We start from the raw sequence: 12,065 nt of genomic DNA, 5'->3' as shown, positions 1-12,065 counted from the left end.
GGCGGCAAAATTTCACAATAAATAATACAGTAGAGCGTCGATTATCCGAAAGTCAATTATCCGAAAGAATTCCAGTCGGCAAATTTTCGCCAGTGCTATGGCGCTGCAATCTTTGGCTATGTCTTGTGCTACTCAAATATTTTACGTTTTTGATACTAAATTAACTTCTGAAGTATAATTTTTTATTGTTTTTATATTTTTCAATATATTTTGTTCGTACAAAATAAAAAAATAATTTTTAACGATACAATAGTCTTCGTTAGGCTTAACATCGACGAAAATTCAACGCGAAGCGACACGCAACGGAGAAAAATGTCAAGATAGGATAAATTAATATATTTTTCGTACACAATCGGTTATCTGAAACACCGATCTTCCGAACAACCCCAGTCCCCAATTAATTCGGATAATCGACGCTCTACTGTATATAAAATTAGATGTCCTGACTGACTGACTAACTGATTGATTCGTCATCGCCCACAGCCATGGGCGTAGCCAGAGTTTTGTTATGGGGGGGCCTAGTGGAGGCCAACCTGACACAAAATTGAATTATTTCAAATTATTTGTTCATTATTGGGCACCGAGCAAGCCGTTCACCTTTTTTTAGTATTTAAAACTTTTATTTTAGCTTTAGGTTTTTACAAATCGACTTAACACTTTTTCGGCTGTGATTTCCTGGGGAGGGCACCAGGTTCCCTGGGAGGGGCCGTGCCCACCCAGGCCCCCCTCTCGCTACGCCCATGCCCACAGCAAACTGCTGAACCTAAAGAGGTGAAATTTGGTATAACGTTAGGGTACGTCATGAAACATGCACACTAAGAAGAGATTTTTCGAAGTTCTCCAGCGGGGGGAGAGAGAGAGAATTAAGGCTTAAAAAGTCTTAGCTCTAAAAGGCAGTAGCACAAACATGGTTTACAAAGAGGTACTGGGGTAACTGAAACTATTTTTCAGTAAATATTTATACTTTAGGAATTTTCAGATAACGTCATTTATGGTTCGAAAAAAAAATTAAACTCAAATTTATCGTATCTCGGAATCCCATAATATTTGAAATTTGAATTTAGGTGCATTAGCAGTCCATAGTTTAAAACAAACAAAAATCAGTAATTTTACCAAATTAGTAACAACTAATGATTGAGAATCTTAGTGAAGTACCGAGTGAGGGTTAGTTCTATCAAATTGCAAAATCTGTGCAGGCAACAGCGGGTAACAGCTAGTAAAACATATAATACTAATATGTACTACTAGGTTCAGTTGCAGTGAACGGGTGATCAAACTCAGTGAACAAACAAGCAGTTAACATAGAAAAAACCTTTGTTGGAAATTTAAAGACAATATTCTGGATGGTTTGGTCCATCATATACTTCTAAAAATTCTCTCTGCTGTTTTACACAAACACTTCAAATCATCAGGGGGTTGTACAAAGAATCGTTTATATCTTCAGATTTTATTAAATCTCTTTTCTCACATTTAATTTACTGTTAACAACACATGTAAATATTCTGCACATTTAACTTAATGTTTTTTGATACATTCCTTACAACACTCCCTGTTATATGTACTCTATCACTTATTCACTGAAAATAGAAAGAATTTCATAATTTTCAATATAGTCGTGTTTACGTGGATTAAATTTATATGTAAGCATAATAGGCTACATAATAGAAGAATTTAATACAGTATCTCAGTCCGGTCTCTTATCACCAGACACTCTATTGTTAGTCTGGCCAAACACCTGATAGGTTTATAATCTACCGACTCTGGCTAGAGTTAAAAAAATTGTCAAAAGTATATAAGATTTGAAATTAAGAAACTTTTAAATTTATACATTAGTTTAATTTTTTAACATAATAAAGCATTTATTAGTTATTAAAATTAATAAGTGCTTTAATTTTGTTTCATTTTTATAATTAATCAATAATTTGAGCGGTTTGTCGAGAGAGGACACTGTTCGTTATTGTTACGAGAAGGACGGGAAGAAAGCCATCTTGTCTTTAAAAATTGCTTTTTCTATATAATTTCGTGTAAGTTACGATTATAACGTTAATATGTGATTTACGAGTAATTTTGTAAGTCGTTTTATTAGCCAGTAACGATAAACCGTAGATATTAAGTAACGAGAATACGTCCGAATTTCTTAAAAAGTCGTAGGCAAATAAGCCTAACAATCGTTTGGTCCCTTGGTTTATTATAAGATAAATCGTCATTTCTTAACTAATACTTCGATATTATTTTTAATTTAGATAATAATAAAACCTTAATTCGATCTTCGTTAATTATTAAATGAGAATTGTGAAATTAGACAAATGAAAATTCGTGTATACAATGAACAAAGATAAATATTTTTGAAATTTATATAAAAAATTGAGGTATTTAAATATATTTTCAATGATTTTTAACTTTTGTTTACAAATGTTTATATTAATTAGGAACACAGACACAAGTATATACTGCATATAGGAACTAAATGGGAATTTTTATTAGAATTGTGTTAAATAAGAATATTTTTAAAGGTAAATTTAATTTGCGTGTATTACGGTTATAATTATAAGATCGATAATATAACTGAAAATCAATAATGTATTGCTGCAAAAAATCATATTAAGTCAATGTTGAATAACATTAATGATTTATGGATGGAATTTCGTTTAAATATGTATGCAGAAGATTTTTTTCGGTGTAAAAAAGGCTATCGTTTAAAGTGCGAGTTTATTTTATATTTCTGAGTCTGTGGTGATGCTAATTTGTCAATTCTTTTATGTAACGGCTCGGCTTACATTAGCAGAAATGCTATTAAAACAAGAAAAACTGAATGGTTTCTTATGTAAGTACATTTTTTTTTGGGAATTGTATAAGAATAGGTTAAGGTAAAATATTCAGTATTACCTGTTGTTGATATTTTGTAATTTGAATGATTAATTTATTAATGTGAGGTACTACAGGAAACTTAACTGGCTTTATACCTTTTACAGGCAAGTTTGACTCGTAATGGGAGTCAGCATAAGTGAATGATGGGAAATGACCCTGACTTGTATTATCTGTAAAAAATTGTGAAAGTCAAAATTAATTTCAAACTCCAAGATCTATCTTGGTGGTAGACATGTTCATGGCATGCTTACAAGATCATCTGACTGTCTTATTGGAAATGTTGATTACATACTAAGTTATGTAGTATTGAATGTAGTAGATTGAATACTATATAGCCAGGGTGGCCAAGCTCCTTGATAGTCCGAGCCATTTTTCAAAATTTGAAATTTTTCGCGAGCCACAATTAAATACATATTAAAAAGGTATGCAAAAAATTCCAGATTACAAATTATATCCGTAGCAAGAGTGATACAAATTGTTTCCTCCAGAGCACAATGTCAACTGTCCATTGCAATGAGTTTACAAATTCAAAATCGGTCTGGAGTCGGTCGATAACGGACGATTACGCCACTGTTTATGTTCGTTCGCGCAGTTTTCGATGAGTCATATCATTCTTAACTTGGACAGAAATGAAATTTGTTACAATGTTGCACTTAGTCTTTCATATTTGTTGTTAGTAATTTAAAAGACATTTTGAAACACATACGGAATGATAATAATTTTTAAAAATATAATAACACAAAAATGAAAAAGGAACTCTGGTACATTTATCGAGAGCCACAAATAATCTTTCAAAGAGCCGCATGTGGCTCACGAGCCGCAGGTTGGCCACCCCTGCTATATAGTATTGAATATCTTTACACCATAAAATATAAATATATAGGTGCAACTGACACACAACATTCGATCAATTTTATTTGCTAAGAAAACACTTCTCTCAGGTATTCAATTATTTGTAGGGATTTTTTTTAGTATAAGGTAAAATGGAGTCAAATATGTCTCAACAGCATTGTATTTTTTTTATAAATCTTAACTCCAAACTTTTTTGATTGCTGATCTCTTCAAGGATTTCTTGACATTTCCTTGACCTTTTATTGAGTTTTTTATATTTGTTTTTTGCTAATACAGTTAGTAATAAATAAATCTTTTAATTAATCCATATATCATTTTCATAGAAAAAATGTTAGAGAAGACTCTATATGTTTGAGAGAACTAATCTGGCTAACTTGTCAATCACCATTTATCATCATAAATATTAATTAATGTTATTAAAATTCCATGTTGTTATTGGAATTAAGCATATGGTATGGTATCAAGGAACCATAAACTTTTCCTGACTTATTCATTCAACAAGAACTGTAATACAGTAATAAGAAAATAAATTTAAATGGTTATGACAACAGCATTTATATGATGAAAGTTCAAAGATTGTATTACAAATGCAATTTGCCAGCTACTTTAAAGAGAGGGAAGATATTTGGTATTCTTGTCATTTATTATCTTAACAGCTTTGTATGGTTTATATGTAATTTTTAATAAATCATTTATTGAAAAAAACAAAAATGTTTGAAAAACTGCATCTACTTGATAATTACAAAGCAGACAAATCACTATATCAATCTTTATTAGTTGCTTAGATCATAAATGATGATATAAATGCAAGGATATCTTTCCTATCCCTTGAAGTGGCAAGTAAATCATCTTTTGTAACTTGACATTCAAACTCTCACTGCCTAAACTGACCTTTGTCCACTCTTCTGATCATAAGTTTCATTTTTATTTTTCATTACTTTTGTCTGTGTCATTTTTAATGATTTAATAATTAATAAACATTTACATTTTGTAAATTTTACTTTCCATTTAAAGTATTCAGCCCAATCTGTTAGTTATTTAGAATTCAATTAAAATGAGATTTTTACAGCTGAAAAGATGAATAATATACTATATATATATATATATATATAAATTTTAATTTATCCCAATTATACTTTTCAGTATATTCACATTCCTAATGCAAATTTAAGGTTTTCATAATCCATCATATTCTTTGCTATATGATGACTGTGTTAAAATAAAGTATATTTGCCAATATACATAGTACTTCTTAATGACAGACATCTTTAAATAGTGGAAAAACTTCTCATTCCTGATGGTGTCTGCTATTCATAGGTTATTCTATATAAAGATGAGATAACTTTGCTTTATATAAGAAAATAAATGATTGTTTACAAATGGAAGCCTAAAATTTTATTTAAAATTCAAATATTTATAAATTTTAGATAAACTCAGACTCTTTAAAGCTGTTTTTAAGATGCTTTTTCAATTTTACAGTTGGAGTAGTTTGTTTGTATTTTTTTTGTAAGTGATGTTTAAATTATTAATTATTTATTGTGATATCGTCACAATTTTGGACTGCAGTTTTTAATTATATATTAAATTTATTTCATTTAAAATATATGCTCTCCACTTCAAATTAGTGTTATCTTGCCCCTGTACATCATACTTTTCCTGTTAGCAACAGTATCTTGCCTGTCATCTGTCTAACTTCTTTCAGGGGAAATGTTTGAATTGAAATAATGTGACCTTTGGTTTGCATCAGAAGTTCATATAAAGTTGATTGGACCTTGTGTCCCTAATATTTCCATATCTGGTCTTGGCTTTCATCTAATTAACTCCGTTACTGAGATTAAGGAAGGACAGACTGACAGATGGACAACAATGGGAATTTATAGGTCTACAATTTTCTCAAATTGCAGCTCAAAAAGAATAGTAGATTCCATATAGGGTTTTTTAACATTATCAAAATATAGTAACACACTAATTTGAAGTGGAAGAGAGAAAAAAAATTTGAGTTACAAAAACTACCATTATCTTAATGAGATTGTAAATATCACAGTAAAAAACAATATAGTTAAACTTAAATGTTATTTGTTACAGATATGTATGTGTATATACAGGGTGTATCAGAATGACATTTTAAAAATTTGGGGGATTGTAGAGGATGAAATTTTGAACATTTTGATATAAGGAACCCATAGCCGGAAATGTGATACAAAGTTTCTACAGTGGTAAGAAGTGCTTGACCACCCTTCACTTTGGTAGCTACCCTTCCGTCCATTGACGTCATGTTATTGTTCTAGACTTCTTCCTCTGAGATTATGTCGGTGTCTTCCCACAGATTATGTTGGTGTTGTGTACACAAGTCCCTTGTGTACGCAACACCAACATAATCTCACCTGTAAGAACAGTTCATGAGCTTACGGAGTGCATCTTACAGCATTTAATACCATCAGAGGAGAGTGTGGCATCTTACAGAGAGTCGGACAAAACATGGTTCGTCGTTGCACATTATATAACAAAATTGGTGGTCGTCACATTGAACATTTACTCTAAAGTAGTGCAGCCACTGATTCGATGTACAGTTTGATTGTACTCTACTATTTTGTCAATAAAACTTGTCATAAATACTGTATTCTGCTGTTTCATTCAGCATACTGACTGCAAAGTGCAAAGTGCTGTAGAAACTTTATATCACATTTCCGGCTATGGGTTCCTTATATCAAAACGCTCAAAATTTCATCCTCTACAATCCCCCAAATTTTTAAAACATCATTCTGATACACCATGTATAAAATAGCAAAACATTGACACTTGTAAAAAATATCTGTTACATGAATTTGTTATTGATGATTTATTGCATTTTGCTCAACAGTGTTTTGAGGTGGTTGATTCTTTCAAAATACAGTGGGTGATCGGTTAACGAACAGATCGCATAACGAACAAATCGGATAACGAACACTTTTGCGAAAGATTTTTATGTTCGGACAACGAACACATGATCGGATAACGAACACCCCACAGAACAAACACAAGAAGAAGCAACGTAAATTAATGAATACCGATTGGTCTTCCCTTGTCTTCGGGCAACAATTCGAAACTTTTCGGAGTGTGGGAGACGTCGACATCGACACTCAAGCCGATATATACCGATCAGATATTATTCCTCCGAACTTTGAAACTCTTCCTTGTAATTTCAGCCTTTTATTTTTCTGACAAAACAATTATTTTATGTATTCGTGAGACTGTCGGGTAGGCACTCATTAAGTTTTGCGTCTGTTTTTCTTTTCGAAAGGTGAGAGTATAATAGCAAAGGTAGAGAGTGGGCAGAAGATGCCTAATGTTGTTGGGCAGTATGGCGTAAACAGGTCTACAGTAGGCTGAAGTTCAATCTTATTTAAGAAACATACTGTATAATCAAGAAGACTCAAGCAGCTAAAGGAATAACAAAAATCACATCTGAGAAATAAAGAATATCAAACAGTTCATAATGGAACACGAAATGGATCTGACGACAGAAGAACGCCAAGAACTCTTGAATGAAGAACACCAAGAAACTCGGCGAGATATGTTTTCTTCTGCAAAAGAGGATTAATGCCGATATCTTATATTAAAGATCCTTTGAAGAAGTGGGAGGATGTCAGAACAACGGTCTTAGAATGGCATCCAAACCAGGTAAAGGCTTGGGGATCTGCAATTGCAATGCTATTAATTACTTACGAAAAATCCTGAAGAAGAGAGAAAAGCAATCGACATTAGACAGATTCTTTAACCCTTTCAAACAGAAAAAAACACGACTAATAAAAACGCAAGACTATGTATGTATGTATTTTTATTATCATCAATACATATAAATAAAGGTAGTAAAAAAGTATATATTTTTTTATTTTGGGGGGTCTCCAGAACCAATTAATCAAATTCCCATAGAAACCTATGGTAAATCGATAATCGGTTAACGAACAATTCGGATAGCGAACAAAGTCTTGGAACGGATTATGTTCGTTAACTGATCACCCACTGTATCTTGTTTTATGAGAGAGATATTTCTTAGAAAGTCTCCTTAAAAGCTTGAGCTTTTCTGACTTCTGTACCTGTAACACAAGTTGGATATTTGTCCATGACAAGATTTATTTTTTTTTTCATCATTTGTTTCTTTATTTCAACAATCATAATGTCTTTAATTAAGTATCTGCATCAGTTAGGTCATTGATAAAAATCTTCCAGTTGCTATGTTTCATCATTCATTGCTGTGATGAAATCAGCCCAGTCATCTTTGATATAATTAACAAATTTTGGTGAAAACCCTAATTTACTTGAAGTGTCGACAAATTGTTGACCAATCCCTGCTTTTGTAAAACAATTTGTAATGGTGCTTTGTGGAATTTCATTCCAAGCTTTATTATAATAATCATTTGCATTAAATCTAGTAGGTTCATTTCATACTCATATGATTCATCTTCAGTAATATAAAACATCTTTTATGCAAAAAGATTTTTGTATTGTAATTTAAAGTTTTAAAGACTTTCTTGATGTAAAGGTTGCAATCTAAGTTGAAGTTAGTGATAAAAATTGAAGTGTTATCACTTTCAGAGTGGAAACCATCAATTGTGCTTTGCAGTTGTCAATAAAAAGAATTACTTTTCTGTTTTTGGTAATTATTTGGTGTCTATTTTTTCAAACAGTTAGAAAAGTGCTCTGACATCATTTTTTCCTATTTACTACATATTGTACAGCATAGGTAGCATCTTTTTTGGCATTCTGGAAACATTGAAGCTTTAAAAATTTTCCAGTTAACAGCAATGGAAGTTTTTCATTACCTGTCATGTTCAATCTTGTATCCATGATATGAATAATCTTTAAACATCATTGTTTTGTCTGGCAGACATTTAAAAAATAAACCTGTTTATCTTGTGTTGAAAACATCAAGCTATTGTTCTGTATAATTTCTGGTAAAATTTTCAACCATTGCAATCTTCTTCTTGTTGCACTTCTGCACTTTCACTACATATTTTATTGAAAACTGTTCCATATATATCAAATTTATCCAACTACTTGCTCTTGATTTGAATCCTATGCTCAAATTGTTCAACTTTTTCAATAAAAAGTTTTCCATTGACAGAATTGTTTGTTTCTACACTGTACAAACCACTTAACACACTTCAGCATCTGGATACTCATATTTACACTTTATTTTTTGTTCATTCTACTTCTGTTGTTCATTGATCCTAAAAATTTCTCCTTGTTTTCTAGATATGTAGAGAGTATTCAATGGAATGTCATTCTTTCATAATTTCTGTCTTTAGTTTTTGCTTTTCTCCATGGCCTTTGTGATGGGTTTATTTTCTAATATTGAAAAATCTTTAGTATTCTCTTGTTTTCTGTCTATGAAATTGTTTCTTCACTTTCTTTCCATATGGAATAGCTTTTGTATTTTGATATTAGAAGCTAGAGGTATTTTGGTGTTTAATTGAAAAAGTTGAATAAAAAGTAAAATGTGTGTGAATAATATAAATTTATTAAATTTTGCTATTAAGTAAATAATAATAATAATAATTTCTAATTAGATTAAAATAGTTTTTAGAATTGCTTAATTATTTTAGTTTAAAATAAGACATTTCATTAAAATAAGGATATTTTATCCAGTTATTAATTCACATCTATAAAACTATATGGCTTCCAGAAATATAAAAGAAGTTTTTTAATTTGGAAAAATTACAAAAAATATCATACGAATGAACTTTAAAAGTGTTATCCTTCCTTTTATTCCCTTCAAACACCAATTTTACCATAAAATTATTATTTCCTTCTAATGTTTGAAGAGACTAAAAGGAAGGAGGACCCTTTTAAAGTTTGTCCATAGGAAATAAAGTATTTGTATAATAAACTCCCAACAACCTTTAGATAACCAGTAAAATATTTAAAAGTACTACAAATGTTTTCGACTGTTATTTCCAGTCTTCAGGTTAAAAGTTCTGAGATTCGAATAGCAGTTGTGCTTGAAGGTTTAAACTTTTTTTAGAATGTATGAACAGTTGCGTATAACGATTCATACTGTGCGTGCACACTAAATATAGCGTATACAAATGAAAGAATATATCAATATATTTTTTTTTACACACACACACACACAAAAAATGGTTGAAATCTGGATTAATTAAGATGGGGTCTTTAAGATGGATTAATTAAGATGGGGTCACAGATGGGGTCTTCGCATTCATAATAGAGCTTCCAAGCATTAGAGATATTAATTGCATCCTTGGAGTTGATGCAGTTATTGTGTAACCCAGCTTTGTATATTTTGAGAGTTTCTGGCAAAGGTATATGTTCTCTTCAGCATGATATATTAATTATTTGTGCGTTATGCAGGTTAACTCTTATGCCCAGGGTGGAAGCATAAGTAGATAAGGCAGTGGTGGCTCTGTTATGCTCAGTGTCATACTTATGTTCGCGTAAATGCTTATCTAGAGAACATATCGTAGAGCCAGTATATACAAGGTCCCTTTGAAATCTATGGTTCCTTAATGGAACAGAGTATACACCTGGAGAAAATCTTATGTCTATGCGATCTTTGCAGTTGCGGAGGAAGTCATAAACAGTACTGCACCTCTTATATGCAATTTTTTTGTTTGTAATGGCAGCAATTTCTGTATAGGGTCCAGGTGGTGGTTATATTGAACCACAGCCCAAGATTGTGGACTATTCAAGTTGCTAGTGCTTGTGTTGTTGTTGTTATCAGTAATATTATGCAATTGTAATAAATGGGCACATGCAAGTTTATGAATTAATCCTTGTCCATATCCATGTTGTGAGGCTACATACTGAATGCGTTGTAATTCTGCCAATGTATCATCGAATTTTGTATTATGTTTGAATGCTCTTTTGGTTAGGGCCCTAAATGCCACTAACTTGTAAGTCAGGGATATCAGAATTGGCGGGGATGAATAGAGGAGTATAGCATGGCTTATAATAGACATTGGTTGATATCTTCCAATTGTATATTGATATCAAGTAAGGTTGCATTCAAATTACTCATTTGATCTAACTTGATGTTGAGGCCATATGGGTTGTCATTCATTACATCAATGAAATTATAGATATTGGGCTTAACCTTCCACATAATGAGGATGTCATCAATGTACCTCTTATAAATAAGTATGTTATGTTCAAACATAGGTACAATTCTTTGTTCTAGTTGTCTGATGACTAACTCGCACAAATCCCCTGATATTGGGCTGCTCAAAGGGACACCGTGTTTTTGGAGGTAAGTATTGTTGTTGAAGCAAAAAAATGAAGTGTAGCATAATATGTGTGCAAAATATATATTTATTGGTATATTCTTTCGTTTGTATACGCTGTATTTAGTGCGCACACGCACAGTATGAATCACTATATGCAACTGTTTATACGTTCTAAAAAAAGTTTAAACCTTGAAGCACAACTGCTATCGAATCTCAGAACTTTTAATAATGCTGAAGCTAAGCACAAAACTAGTTGAGATAGTCTCTTTTGATATGATGTTAGGTGAGATTTCTACAGTTATATGGCTATTTTTCTTCAATGCTTGCTAGGTCATGGCTTATGATATAACTTATGACTTGTTACTCAAAGTTCTAAAGAACTAATGAAAATTTCCTCTATTCTTCTATGAATTATTATTCACAGGAGTTTATGTACAAAATGATGAAAATCAGCATCATGATGTGATTATTGCTTATGACTTTGTGCTCTCGTCTCTTGTGTATTATTTTATTAGCAAATAATTAATTAATAAATGATATATATTATACTTTTGTCCACTTTGGATGTTCTTATGAACTTATATAGTGAGGAAAGAGAAAAACACAATTTCCATTCTATATATATATATATAAATTACATGTCCTGACTGATTGACTGATTCATCATTGCCCAGAGCAAACCACTGAACCTAAAGGGGTGAAATTTGGTAGCACAGGGTACGTCATGAAAATGCATACTAAGAAGCATTTTACTAATTTTTGGAAATTCCCTTGCAGGGGAAAGGGAGAGGATTAAGGCTTAACTTGGAGAATGGCTTCTATTGTGCTATTTTAGATGCAATTTTTTGTTTTTGATAGTAATAACTTAATTTCCAAATGTACATTATTTACAAATCATAGAAATTGTTTGCCCGAGCAATGCCGGGTAATGTAATAATTATGATCTTATATATATATTTATATATATAAGATAACAATTATACAATCGTAATTATTACATTACATTAAATTTACAACAGAATTACAACAAAATTACATTACAATAAATATATTTTAACTAGAAAATGAACCCGGCATTGCTTGGGCAAATATATATATATGTGTGTGTGTGTGTTGTTTATA

At 31.4% G+C, this 12,065-nt stretch overlaps 1 protein-coding gene across 12 annotated transcripts in view; it reads left to right on the top strand.

The window, feature by feature from the left end:
• The first annotated feature begins 1,947 nt into the window (after positions 1–1,947).
• LOC111635799 (arginine/serine-rich coiled-coil protein 2-like) overlaps positions 1,948–12,065 on the top strand; it is a 61,910-nt gene continuing 51,792 nt past the window's right edge. For 6 of the 12 annotated variants that reach the window (XM_023380884.1, XM_023380877.1, XM_023380882.1 and 3 more), the window contains exon 1: positions 1,980–2,024. The gene's annotated coding sequence lies outside the window, so the exon portion shown is untranslated. Of the gene's footprint in view, positions 2,025–2,438; positions 2,514–2,549; positions 2,825–12,065 lie in introns of those variants that run through there. The other 6 variants (XM_023380891.1, XM_023380890.1, XM_023380887.1 and 3 more) reach the window with 4 other exon arrangements.

This window comes from Centruroides sculpturatus, unplaced genomic scaffold (genome assembly GCF_000671375.1).
Source record: "Centruroides sculpturatus isolate CEXI.00-Female unplaced genomic scaffold, Cexi_2.0 scaffold989, whole genome shotgun sequence".
Lineage (NCBI taxonomy): Eukaryota > Metazoa > Arthropoda > Arachnida > Scorpiones > Buthidae > Centruroides > Centruroides sculpturatus.
The sequence above is the reverse complement of the archived record's forward strand: the minus strand, read 5'-3'. Positions and strand labels throughout refer to the sequence as shown.